Source organism: Macrobrachium nipponense, chromosome 15 (assembly GCF_015104395.2).
Source record: "Macrobrachium nipponense isolate FS-2020 chromosome 15, ASM1510439v2, whole genome shotgun sequence".
Classification (NCBI taxonomy): Eukaryota; Metazoa; Arthropoda; class Malacostraca; order Decapoda; family Palaemonidae; genus Macrobrachium; species Macrobrachium nipponense.
Window position 1 is genome coordinate 62,041,554 of NC_087208.1, and position 11,698 is coordinate 62,053,251.

The following is an 11,698-nucleotide window of genomic DNA, read 5'->3' on the forward strand; positions in this document are numbered from 1 at the left end:
AGATCATTAGCATAGGGAGTAATAATAAGTTTTTCTACTAATACTAAATGAAGACCTCCAATAATGTTAAAAACAAGGACATATGGAAACATAAAATTTTGTAAATACAAGAAAATATCAAATAAAGGAATACTATTAATAATATAACTTCTAAATTACATTACTTGTAATAGAAGTAATGTGACATAATATATTGTAGCGTAATATTACTTGTAATACAGAATATTAATGTAAGCTATATTACGTGAAACAATAGAATTGAGTTGAGGACATTGCAAAGACTACGGAAGCATCTGAAACCCATCAGTTATTTCTGACTCCATGGCATTACTAAATAAGCCAGTTGCAGTGAAATTATTTACCATTAATACTAAGTAAATTGTATGGCCCGGATTTTTACAAAGTACAAGTGCAATATGCTTTACCATAGTATGCTTGAACGGGATGAACATAAACTACGTATTCACATAGTGGTATCATAGAAAATGAGACAAAATCAGTGCTATAATAGAAAACGAGATCTAATTCATGGAAGACTATTGTAAATAAATATTCTCTGGGCAAACAAAGTTTCAAAAATTACATAAAATGGTTTAACTAATAACATCAAAACAAAGCAGCAACTGGTAATTCCAGATTAAAATTTATCACCAATATGAAAACCAAGTGGCTTTTTACGATTCCTAATATCTATTATCGATAATAATAAACAGCAAATCCCATCTTGATAATAATAAAAGGACATGGCTAAAATGATCGAGCAAATACCTGTCACTGAGGAAATGACAGTCCTTTATTAGTATTAGATTACCATGAAGGGGTTGGCATTTATGTTTTATTGAAGGACATTTCTTGTAACATATAACCTGCCACTTTGCAGTAACATAAACCTATCAAAGAAGGTAAAAAAAAGTGTTAAAGTACACTCGCGCATATCTGGAGTGAACAGATCTCTTATCTCCGCTGTTATACGTTATGACAATTAAAATTACATTTGAAACTCAATAGAATTATGTATTGATAAGAACATTGTTAAAGTTTCACGGAACGTTACACGTTTCTAAACAAAAACATTGAAAATAAAAATCTACGTTGTCTGCAACAACCGACGATAATTTGAAACCAATCTGTAGATGGAGCCACTTGTTACAAGGACGAGCAAGCACTGAGAATAAGTGTAAGTATATGAATGCGGTATCCCTTCGGCAGCGGCTACCTTTACCTCTGAGGTGAGAGAATAATCGACGGTCTGTTCATATGTCGGCGCTGGCGACGTGAAGTGATTCAGGGTTAGTGTCTGCGATTATTCAGTTTTGTTGAGGTAAACTGTGAATATGTTCAGTTTTAGGGTTTAGTTTTGGTCAAAGAATAGAGTATAGAGATGAAATGTGCCTTGTACTGTACTGAACCCCTGAGTAGGAATCACGAAAGTAATTCCGTATTGGTACTGTGTAGGTGTTAAGCTTGTATAAATTCTGGGTATTATTTTATTTATGGACATTAATAACGTAGCGTATTTTAACTTTGTTCACTATGTTAAGGAAGTGATAATAAAACATTCTTCTCAATACATTATTGTCGCTAATGCATACTTAGAGAAAAAAAAAAAAAAACATTGTCGCTAATGCATACTTAAGAGAAAAAAAAAAAACAAGTCTTTACCTCGAATTTTTCTTAAGTCGGGAGAGGTTTCCTCTACGGTAATGTTTACTTTTAATGAGCCCTCTAACTTACGCAAACAAAAGCAGTTCCAGTTACTCATTTTTGGCTGAGAGGTGTGACATCGTTATGACGTCACGGGTTTCATAACCAATTACGAACGACTTTAGTCGAAAACTAAGTTTCACTAGCATTATAGCTGAGTAATAGTTACCTGTCCAGTGTCCAGTGGTATCCTTGTTTGGGTAAAATTAGTTTCAACCATTATGGGAAAACTGGAATAAAAATATATTTGTTGCATCAGAAATAATGTAGTTCCAACGGATTTAATACTTATTTTGACTGCAAACCATCCGATTTAGAGATTTACTGTGTAATTGGAGTTAAAAAAAAACTAGTATTTCCAGAAAAAGGTGAATGGCCAGGAGAAGGCCCCACCCGTTTTTCAAGTATTAACGAAGAAAAACGGCAAAAAACGACCAGATTGGTGTTGCAAATCGCATAGAAACATTAGGAAATGAATAAAAAAGAAACTAAGTTACTCTTGCACACAATCTAAGCATAAACCTACTTCAATTATGGGGGATCCCAGTGGGAAGCGGGGTTTTTGGGTGGGGGGAGGAGGAGAAAAGTGATTTTCGGGGCACTACCGAACCTAATACAACCACCTAACCTTACCTAGGGCCCTGTACCCTACCCAGGCCTAGCGCGGGGGGGGGGGGGGGCCCGCCCCCCCTGCGACCCCCCCTTAAGGCCACTACTTAACATCCATCAAACCAAATGCAAAGTGATGGTACTACTGTATACATCGTTATACTACCACCATTATAATATACTCTATAAATTAATGAAGCTTACCTTAAACTGTTGGTTGATAAAAGATGTGCCGCTGCTTTGAGGAAAACTTGAAGCCGTTGCAAGGTTCCCTGCCATGCTACTTAAAGTAGGAGGTGGCCAGGTACCCGACGACCACATTGCACTGCAAACAATCGGTAGGAAATCGAAGGTCTGTCAAAATTAATGCCAGAAGGGCCAGCCACTGCCTCTGCCATAGGTACAGGAAGACAAAATGCAGTTTTTTGCTTCATTATTAGAGTATTCAGTCAAACAAGGATACCAGTGGACACTAGACAGGTAACTTTTTTACTCCGCTGAAATGCAAGTGAAACTTAGTTTTCGACTAAAGTCGTTCGTAATTGGTTATGAAACCCATGACGTCATAACTATGTCACACCTCTCAGCCAATAATGAGTAACTGGAACTGCTTTTGTTTGCGTAAGAAAGTAAGTTAGAGGGCTCAATGAGTAAACATTACCGTAGAGGAAACTCCTCTCCCAACCTAGGAAAAATTCGAGGTAAAAACAAATATTTTTTTTTCTCGAAGTATGCATTAGCGACAATGTATTGAAGAAGTGTTTGTTATCACGTGCTTTACTCGGGAAAAATATCAATATAATAGATTTCCCATATTGGTTGAAACTGTAATAATACCATTGTTTGACTGAATACTCGAATAATGAAGCAAAAACCGGCATTTTGGCTTTCTGTAGGTATGGCAGAGGTAGTGGCTGGCCCTTCTGGCATTAATTTTGACAGACCTTCGATTTACTACCGATTGTTTGCAGTGCAATGTGGGTTACGGTGAATTTTATAATTTTGCCTAGTGGTGGTAAAGAAGTTGATTTAATATGGTCAGACATAATCTAATTCTAAAGCAAAAAAAAAAATGTGAGTGTTGTGGAGCTATTTGTCGGATAGACTACAACAGAAACGCCTTTGGTTGTGATCACTCTGTAGGGACGAAAGGACGTCGGCGTAAGCGATGCGACACCCAAATCCATCCGCCACAGTAAGTAGCCTTACTGTAACCCCTGTGGCTAGTGCGCGCAGCGCAACATTACCTCTTGCCAGAACATGTTGAACTTGCCAAGAATCTTTAAATATGCGGATAAGGCGCGACGCGCCGTTCCGCCACTGCCTTATCGATCATCGCGGATATGTAGTCGCTCCCTAATTTATTTGTTGTAGTTTTGTTATCGCCGCCATATTGGTTTTGGTGTTCTTCCCCCGATTTCAGTCGGCGGTCGAGTGGGCCCGCGAATCTGTAAGTGCTCCAGGGATAGGTCCATTTTTATGTTTGAATGTTATATTTAGTTTTTTTTTTTCCTCCATTTTGCCCTGTTTTTACCTACTTTGTCTCCCCCACCCAAAACCCTGCTTTCCAAGGTGGTTCCCACAGATTGTTATCTATAGGGGGAGGGGTGGTGGAAGGATAAGTATTCATTTGCGATGGAAATAAACCTCAAAATCAATTAATCACATCACAATAAAACAGTAAAACCTAAATTTTTATGTTGAAAGCAATTAATGTCCATAAGTAAAATAATACCATATTCTGTTATGATTTTAGTAAGATGTACAGACGGCCAACGAAGAATTGGCGTAGTTTCTTAATTCATTGTTCGTTATGGACATATTGCCATATGCAGGTGCCAGATTATTTACTTCGCAATAAATAACATTTCCTATCAAAGGTGCTATACTTGAAATAAATTACATTAGAATTGAGTAGACTTATTCCATGTATTAAAGATAATTATTTTGCAAAGTAAGGGAAAATATTACCGATGGGTCCACGATTTCTAATTTTATTCTCAACTCTAACTTCGTGACAGCATACCGAAGATTTTGATTTGAGGTTGGGCTTTGCTGTCGCTAGAGTCTTGACTCAACGTATCGTACTGCACTGGGTGCTGTCATTTAGTCTCCTACAGCCGATAAATAATACATCAAGGCGTTAACATTCTTTGAAAACTGTGTTTAGTTAAACTAATTTTGTCCTTTGATCAATAAAATAATTTGCATGACACATTTAGTGGGCCTAAATTGGACTTCTGATTTTCCCACATGATTTGCCTAGGTCTATTTTCAGCAGTATACTTTCTCGGATACGTAATATTAATGAATATTTAAATCGACCATACATACTACATACATACATACACATACATCATACATACATACATACATACATACATACATACATACATACATACATATATATTAATCTGCTTGATTTGACTATTCCCGTTATTCTTGTTTTATTAGCCATGTTCGCCTTTCTTCTATCCTTCATAATTGCTTTAACATAATTAACTCAGACCTAGCTATTCAAAATCAAAAAGCAATCATAAGAAAATCAACGAATATTAATTCAGTCTTATGTTTTATCGAATTCCTTGCATATCATCCTGTTTCATTTGGACACCTTGGAAAGCTGTGGGAGTCAAAACTGACGAATACATTAAGAAAGGCTACTTTCCTTAAAGCTTTCTTAGGTTGATTTTTTTGTAACTATTCATTTCTTCTAAATAGAAATTAATTCAATTAGTTTCACATGTATACCTACTAGACCTACTACAATAAGCATATTATAAGTAGCTGAAAGGATAAGAAATATGAAAGGTGACGTTCTCGTTTAAGTCTATTTCATATGTTTTTTTTTTTCTTTCAAGAAAAACCTACTCCTTTAATCAAGGGTTGCTCTTTGACGGCTTCAGGGTGTAACACGAGTGTATGCACATATTTTGTGGAATGAAGATAGTTTCTTTGAACAGAAAATAATTTATAAACATGCATTTTAAGACGTCCGTTGTCGGTGCGGGGAATTTTAAATAACCGTTATCATTAGTGGTGCTTTCACGAGGAGTTCGTAGTGAGAACTGAGAAGTCGGATCTAGTCGCCTGAGATGTTAGAAGAGAGCGGAGGTGGCGTATAGGAGTGATGGAACGATTAGGCCGATGTTTAATAAAGTATCTCCCACTAAAACGTATTCTTTAGGTTTTGAAGAAAAATTGCATGCAGCATTGAAACAGTTTCCCTCCCTATCCGTGGTATTCACTGGCTACCGATAAAAAACAAAACTAAAAGAGTAAGCCTAACTGAATCTCTCATTCATCAAAGATATGTTTGCTTATTCATTAGACTTATTCATTAGACAACTACCAAAGACTTCAAGAGTAGATTTAAAAATCTCTTCCTCTCCATCTTAAGTTTTCATCAGACACCAGTCATAAGCAATGTCGTGACGAGGCACTAGAATTCAAAGTTCACAAATGAATGCTGCTCAGCAACATTTACACTACTGTATTGTCTTGCTCTCATGTGGTGCTTCGAGGTGTTCCACCTCTAGGCCATGTTCTAAATTTTGCCGTTTTTTAACAATTTTATTCATCTGGTAGGTTCTGTTTCTTCTGTTTTTTATTAAGCTTTCTTGATCTCTCCAACAGGGAAAAACTTGCAACCCTCGAATGCAGGTGCAATAACTCTCGCTCATTGAGGGATGTTTCTTAGACCGATAAATGACACATTGACATTAGATTCCCGTGCACATGATATCAAAAGCAAGAGTGAGGTCGCCTGGTTCACGCTGTTAATTTTTTTCTTTTTGTTTTTAAATTTTATAGCATTTTGTGAGATTCCAATGTTTTCTGTAAAATTTAACAAATGGAATATTCAACTACCTTGAACTTAATATTGAAATGATAATTTAAGGACTGTTTATGCGATACTACTAGTGATAGGTGTCTCCTATCTATTTGTTAATGTATATCTATGGTTGTGATATGACGTTTTTTATCACTTAGTTTCGTTCACGTCAATTTTGCTATATGGAAAATAGTTTTACACAATAACATAACATAATGTTCTAAAGATATCAGTGACTGTTTTTAACGTCATTACACATGATTTCTTCCTTTTTTGAAAAGAAAAATAGATAAATGAAGCATGAATCGTGCGTCAGGCAGGTGAACGAAAAATTATGAAACTCTGCCACAAGTTTTTTGGCCGACAGTACAGTTTTAGGTTTCAGTTCTCTGCGTTGACTAAAAATTAACTTAATTAGGTTTGTAAATCTTGGATTAAAGGTGTCGGGCTGCAGGGTTTAATTTTTCTTTAGTTTAAGTAGTTAGGTCACTTACGCTAAGGTCACATTCACGTATCAACGCACGCACGCAGGCTCATGCATGAGCGGAAATTGGTAGTTGGCAACAGATTACGTCAGTAAACCGTAAATGTAACTTAAAACACACGTTAAATCGTATATGTATAATGTACGGTGACGGGTCGTTCGGGCTCTAAGCTCCACCCACTAGGGCGCCGTAGCCTGCTTCAGTTTTGAAATTTTCAGTCTTGGGTGGTCACGCCAATTGTCACCTGACATAGCTCCAGGCATTGCACGTGGGACCCACGGTGACTACTGCAGGGTAGGCGCTAGGGTCACCTGCTTTGTTTGCCGTAGTTTTCTTTCCGCCGCGAATCCCGTGGGCCTCCTAATTGCGTTGTAGCCTATGGGGAAACAGATTCGCACTTTCACAACCCCGTATGACATCAACGCTGTAGCGTGGTATAAAAGGTCAGGTTGGCGCCCGTGCCGGTAGATCTAGGGTACCTATCCACAGCGGCCCAGACTATGGTAGTTGCGGTTTTTCTATGCAGTTTTACCTACTGAACAATTTTAAGTTTTTATTCGGACGACTGTAATTAACCCCCAGGGGCCAGTCCTAAAGCTAATACTTCAGAAGCACTCCGCACTGGATATTAAAATAATCTCTTACATGGAAAGAGCATATGAAAAGCAATATAAGTATAGTCATTATATGAGATTGAACGGGGTGGAATTAAATGAGCTTAAGTTTTTGCCTCAAATTTTTCCTAAGTCGGGAGAGGTGTTTCCTCTACGGTAATGTTTACTTTTAATGAGCCCTCTTAACTTTCTTACGCAAACAAAAGCAGTTCCAGTTACTCCTTATTGGCTGAGAGGTGTGACATAACCAATTACGAACTACTTTAGTCGAAAGCCAAGTTTCAATAGCATTTCAGCGGAGTAATAGTTAACTGTCAAAGTGTCCACTGGTATCCTTGTTTGACTGAATACTCGAATAATGAAGCAAAAACCGGCATTTGTCTTCCTGTAGCTATGGCAGAGGCAGTGGCTGGCCCTTCTGGCATTAATTTTGACAGACCTTAATTTCCTACAGATTGTTTGCAGTGCAATGTGGGTTATGGTGAATTTTGTCTAGTGGTGGTAAAGCTGTGATTGAATATGCTGAGAGACAATTTAATTCTAAAGCAAAAAAATTTAGTGGAGCTATTTGTCGGATAAACTACAACAGGAACGCCTTTAGGTGTGATCTGCCACAGTAAGTAGCCTTACTGTAACCCCTGTGGCTAGCGCGCGCAGCGCAACATTACCTCTTGCTAGTAAATGCTGTGCTTGCCAAGAATCTTTAAATATGCGGAATAGGCGCGAAGCGGCGTTCTGCCACGGCTTTACTGACAGCGCACATAAATCGATCGTCGCTGATATGTAGTCGCTCCCTACTATTTTGTTGTTGTTTTGGTATTGCTGCCATATTGGTTTTGGTGTTCTTCTGCCGATTTCGGTCTGCGGTCGAGTGGGCCCGCGAATCTGTAGGTGCTCCCAATTATTGCTGCTGCAAAGCACTCCTTTCTGGTATTTCCCCACCCTAAACTCCCGATTCCCTATTGGGGGCCCCCTAGCTTGTTGGGTGGTAAAGGGGGTTAAAATAACTTTTCCTCAAGAAAACAAGATAAGATTCACTGAAAAAACACCAATAAATGAAGGATTGTTAATTCTTTTAGAAAATGGTGATGCGGCTTACTTCTGAAGAATTACCAGTTTAGTACTGGCCCTTGGGGGTTAATTACAGTCGTCCGAATAAATATTACTTTAAATTCTTGTTCAGTGGGTAAAATAACATAGGAAAACTGAAATTGCCATAGTCTAGGCCACCGCGGATTGCTTCTGTAGAAATACCCTTCTTCCACCTACAGGAGTCTTGAGTTCGATGAGATAGTGATGACAGCGACACTGAAGACTACTGACGGACAGGGTATAGTGGATATGGAACATATTCTACTTCAAGCCCCACACCGTCCGTCAGAAGAAGCCCAAGATGTTGGGACTACCAGTGGTATGTATATTATATAGTGTTTAACTTAATTTTTTTTTATTTGTTGAAAATATAAAATATTTTACAGTACATGCTGAATTCTACCAAAGTGAATTTACAACCTGGATTTTCAGAATGTAATATTTTTACAATCTCTCATACATGTTCAATCATTTACTGCATGTGGGATTTTCAAAACTGCCATACATCGCCGAATGGATGTTTAAGTTTGCAGCCTTCAATTAGTTCTGTTTGCTCATAGAAGCAATTCTGTTTTTTCTTTGGTGGTATTAGTTTAGTCTAGGATGCAATGCAAGTTCTAAGTGTTAGAATCCGTATTCTTTTTAGGGTGTAATTGCCTACGTAACATTATAGTACCTGGGATGTCAAGTCTGCCAAAATTTTCAGTTTCGCCCCGATTTTCTAAGGATTAGTACTTTAGTAGGTAACCTGGGTGTAATTTTATTTGACACCCACAGGAGTAAAGATTTAAACTTAACAATTAGAAATATTTGACTGGGGAACGGTACCTTTAAAGATGCATTGAAATTATAAACGTTTTACGGTAACTGGCCTTGGGAAAATACAAAATTAAATTCTTTGGTTTTTATTGTAGCCATAGTTTTGCAACTTCCGAAATTCTTGTGGGCTAATGGGGGTATTGCTACTAAAATGTTTCATACCTAGATTTTTTTTGGTCTTCTAGTACAAAGATGAACTTTAGTACCATTGCGGTACAGTGTTTCACGAATGGGAAATTTTATTAAGGTGAAATGGTGGTTAGATTCAATTACTTCACTGATATTTGAGCTCTAAGTTATATATTTAGAGTAACTAAACATTCCATTGTTTTTAGTCCTGAACTGTACTATTCAGTGGCGACGTTGCTGACAGTAGGCTACATTCAGAGGGTGGTTTGTTTTACTTCATTATCGGTTTTAAGCTTAATTTAAAACTGGCTTACATAGCTGATTGATATGCTAAACCCAACTTCTACTTTTCTACTTGGCCCCATCAAGGTTTGCTGTGTCACTTGGTATTTTTAATTTTTGTTCACATACTTTGTAATTCGTCAGTTTGAAGTTGGCTGACAGCAGTATGAAATGTAGAAAAATGCAATACGAACATGCTTTGTATTTTGAACATTGTTGACACTACATTGAAACTGACTCCTCAAGGGTGTTGGAATGTTGTGTGAATGTTTTTGTGATGAGTGATTAGGTTGGCGTACCTAATGCTGTTAAATACAGGCTTGGGAGAAGTCTCTGCTCAAGCCTAGACTGGTTGTAGACAAAAAATTACATGGAATCTAAACTAATCTTCCATACATTGAACAAAAACCCCCAAAATATGACTTGGCAAGACCTTTTAATAATTTTGGAACTGCCTCTTCTGCCCGGCGGTTTCAATGTGTATTCATGACTATATGGAACAAATATTTAAGGTATTTAAGGTGAGGTAATGAGTAATGAATGTTGTGTATGGTAGTATAAAATGTGACTGTCTTAGTTTAGTTTTAGCGTTTTAACATATCACTGTGCTGCACTAAGTGTTTGGGGGGTATTTCCAGTTTTTTATATATAGGTTTGCTCTTCAATTTTTTCTCCAAACATCTAGCTTGTTTGGCTGAGCAGTTCTTGCACTGCATCAAAATAGCTTGATCATAACACAAGTCATCTGTATACTCTGGAAAATTTTTCCCATGCAATGTACCTCTTAAGCTTAAATTAATTTCCCATGCAATGTACCTCTTAAGCTTAAAAATTAAGTGTTAATAGAGGTATGTACGGCTGTTCTGCGTTTGGTGTCAGTGGGATAATCTGCGACCAGTCTGCGTTACTCGTTAATGAGTTAATCAGACTAGTACCATGCCAAGTACCCCATTGTGTGCTTCATAGAATTTAATCATTTAGTTGGTTGGAGATCAGTGATATGTAACTAATAGAATTGGAGGATAGTTTTTAAAAAATCAAACTTCGTGATTGACGTCAGTTGCATACTTGGTTGTGCTTGCTAATTATCCATTTGAACGTAGATGAAGTTAGTGGCTCCGTATTTACTGAGTATGCTTATATTTGTGTGCAGTTTTACTTCTGAATTATTTGCCATGTAGGCTTCAAAGTTTCTGGGTAATTGACAGTTCCTACAGTATTTGTAATTCAGATATTATTGTAAGGCTCATATATAGCGGAAAAAAATTAATTGGCACAGATTACAAGATTGATATTGAAGCCTTGCTTAACAACAAAACTAAGTGTATAAACTTAGGTCCTCAGAGGTGGTAGATTCGTAATTAGCTTTAGCTTGCTAAACAACGCTATTGAGCATGTACGCAGAGCTGTCAGTTTAGGTGGATGTGGTTAGGTGTTTAACAACGAATGCAGTCCTGTTGGGAAACTTGTTCATTATTGGTTTTGTAAATTCTTAGCTTTGTAATTTCTAAAGTCCGTATGAACTCTTCCTGGATTTGCGCCAGTGTACTGGCTTTTGTTACTGTGTTCAGGGCGATATCTCCTGATTTATAGGAATGGTTTGGTTGAGGCTGATTTAACGTGTAGAGGAGAATGAATAGGCATAAGTCTGTTCACTCTGAATATTAACTTAAAAGTATTTAGTTATTTTCTATGACGTGAACTGACATTCTAATTTGTTAGTTTACTTTTAAATATAAATTTTTGGTTGCATTACAATCTCTAGAACACAAGTTTCTTAAGATTTTAAACTGGTATACTTAGTTTTAACGGTTTACTTGACACTGGTTAGGGCTTATAGCCTTCAAAGTAGCCGTTCTAGTTGTCCTCTGTGCCTCCTGAGTAACTTATTTTATTTTTCAGATTTGTACACCAGAATGTAGTAGCAGAGCAGTCTGTCGCAAGAGGTATCTGACGGCGTCACCTCGTTACGACGTCAGCAAGAACTATTCTATAAAGTTATCTGAATATTCAACAAGGAATCGACCAAGATCTACTTTACGTGTTTCTTAAACTTTAAGACTGATTAAAGTAAGAATTTTGTAAATAAAATCTTGTTCAAACGAATTAATACAGTACACTAACAATTG

The 11,698-nt window shown here is 37.2% G+C and overlaps 1 long non-coding RNA gene across 2 annotated transcripts; it reads left to right on the forward strand.

Moving 5' to 3' along the window:
* The first annotated feature begins 1,210 nt into the window (after positions 1-1,210).
* On the forward strand, positions 1,211-11,698 carry LOC135226883 (uncharacterized). Of its 2 annotated transcripts, none has more exons than XR_010317304.1 (3): positions 1,211-1,321; positions 8,519-8,658; positions 11,472-11,698. It is a non-coding gene; the product is annotated as an uncharacterized LOC135226883 (long non-coding RNA). The 2 variants fall into 2 exon arrangements; XR_010317303.1 differs by having other exon boundaries at positions 1,212-1,289.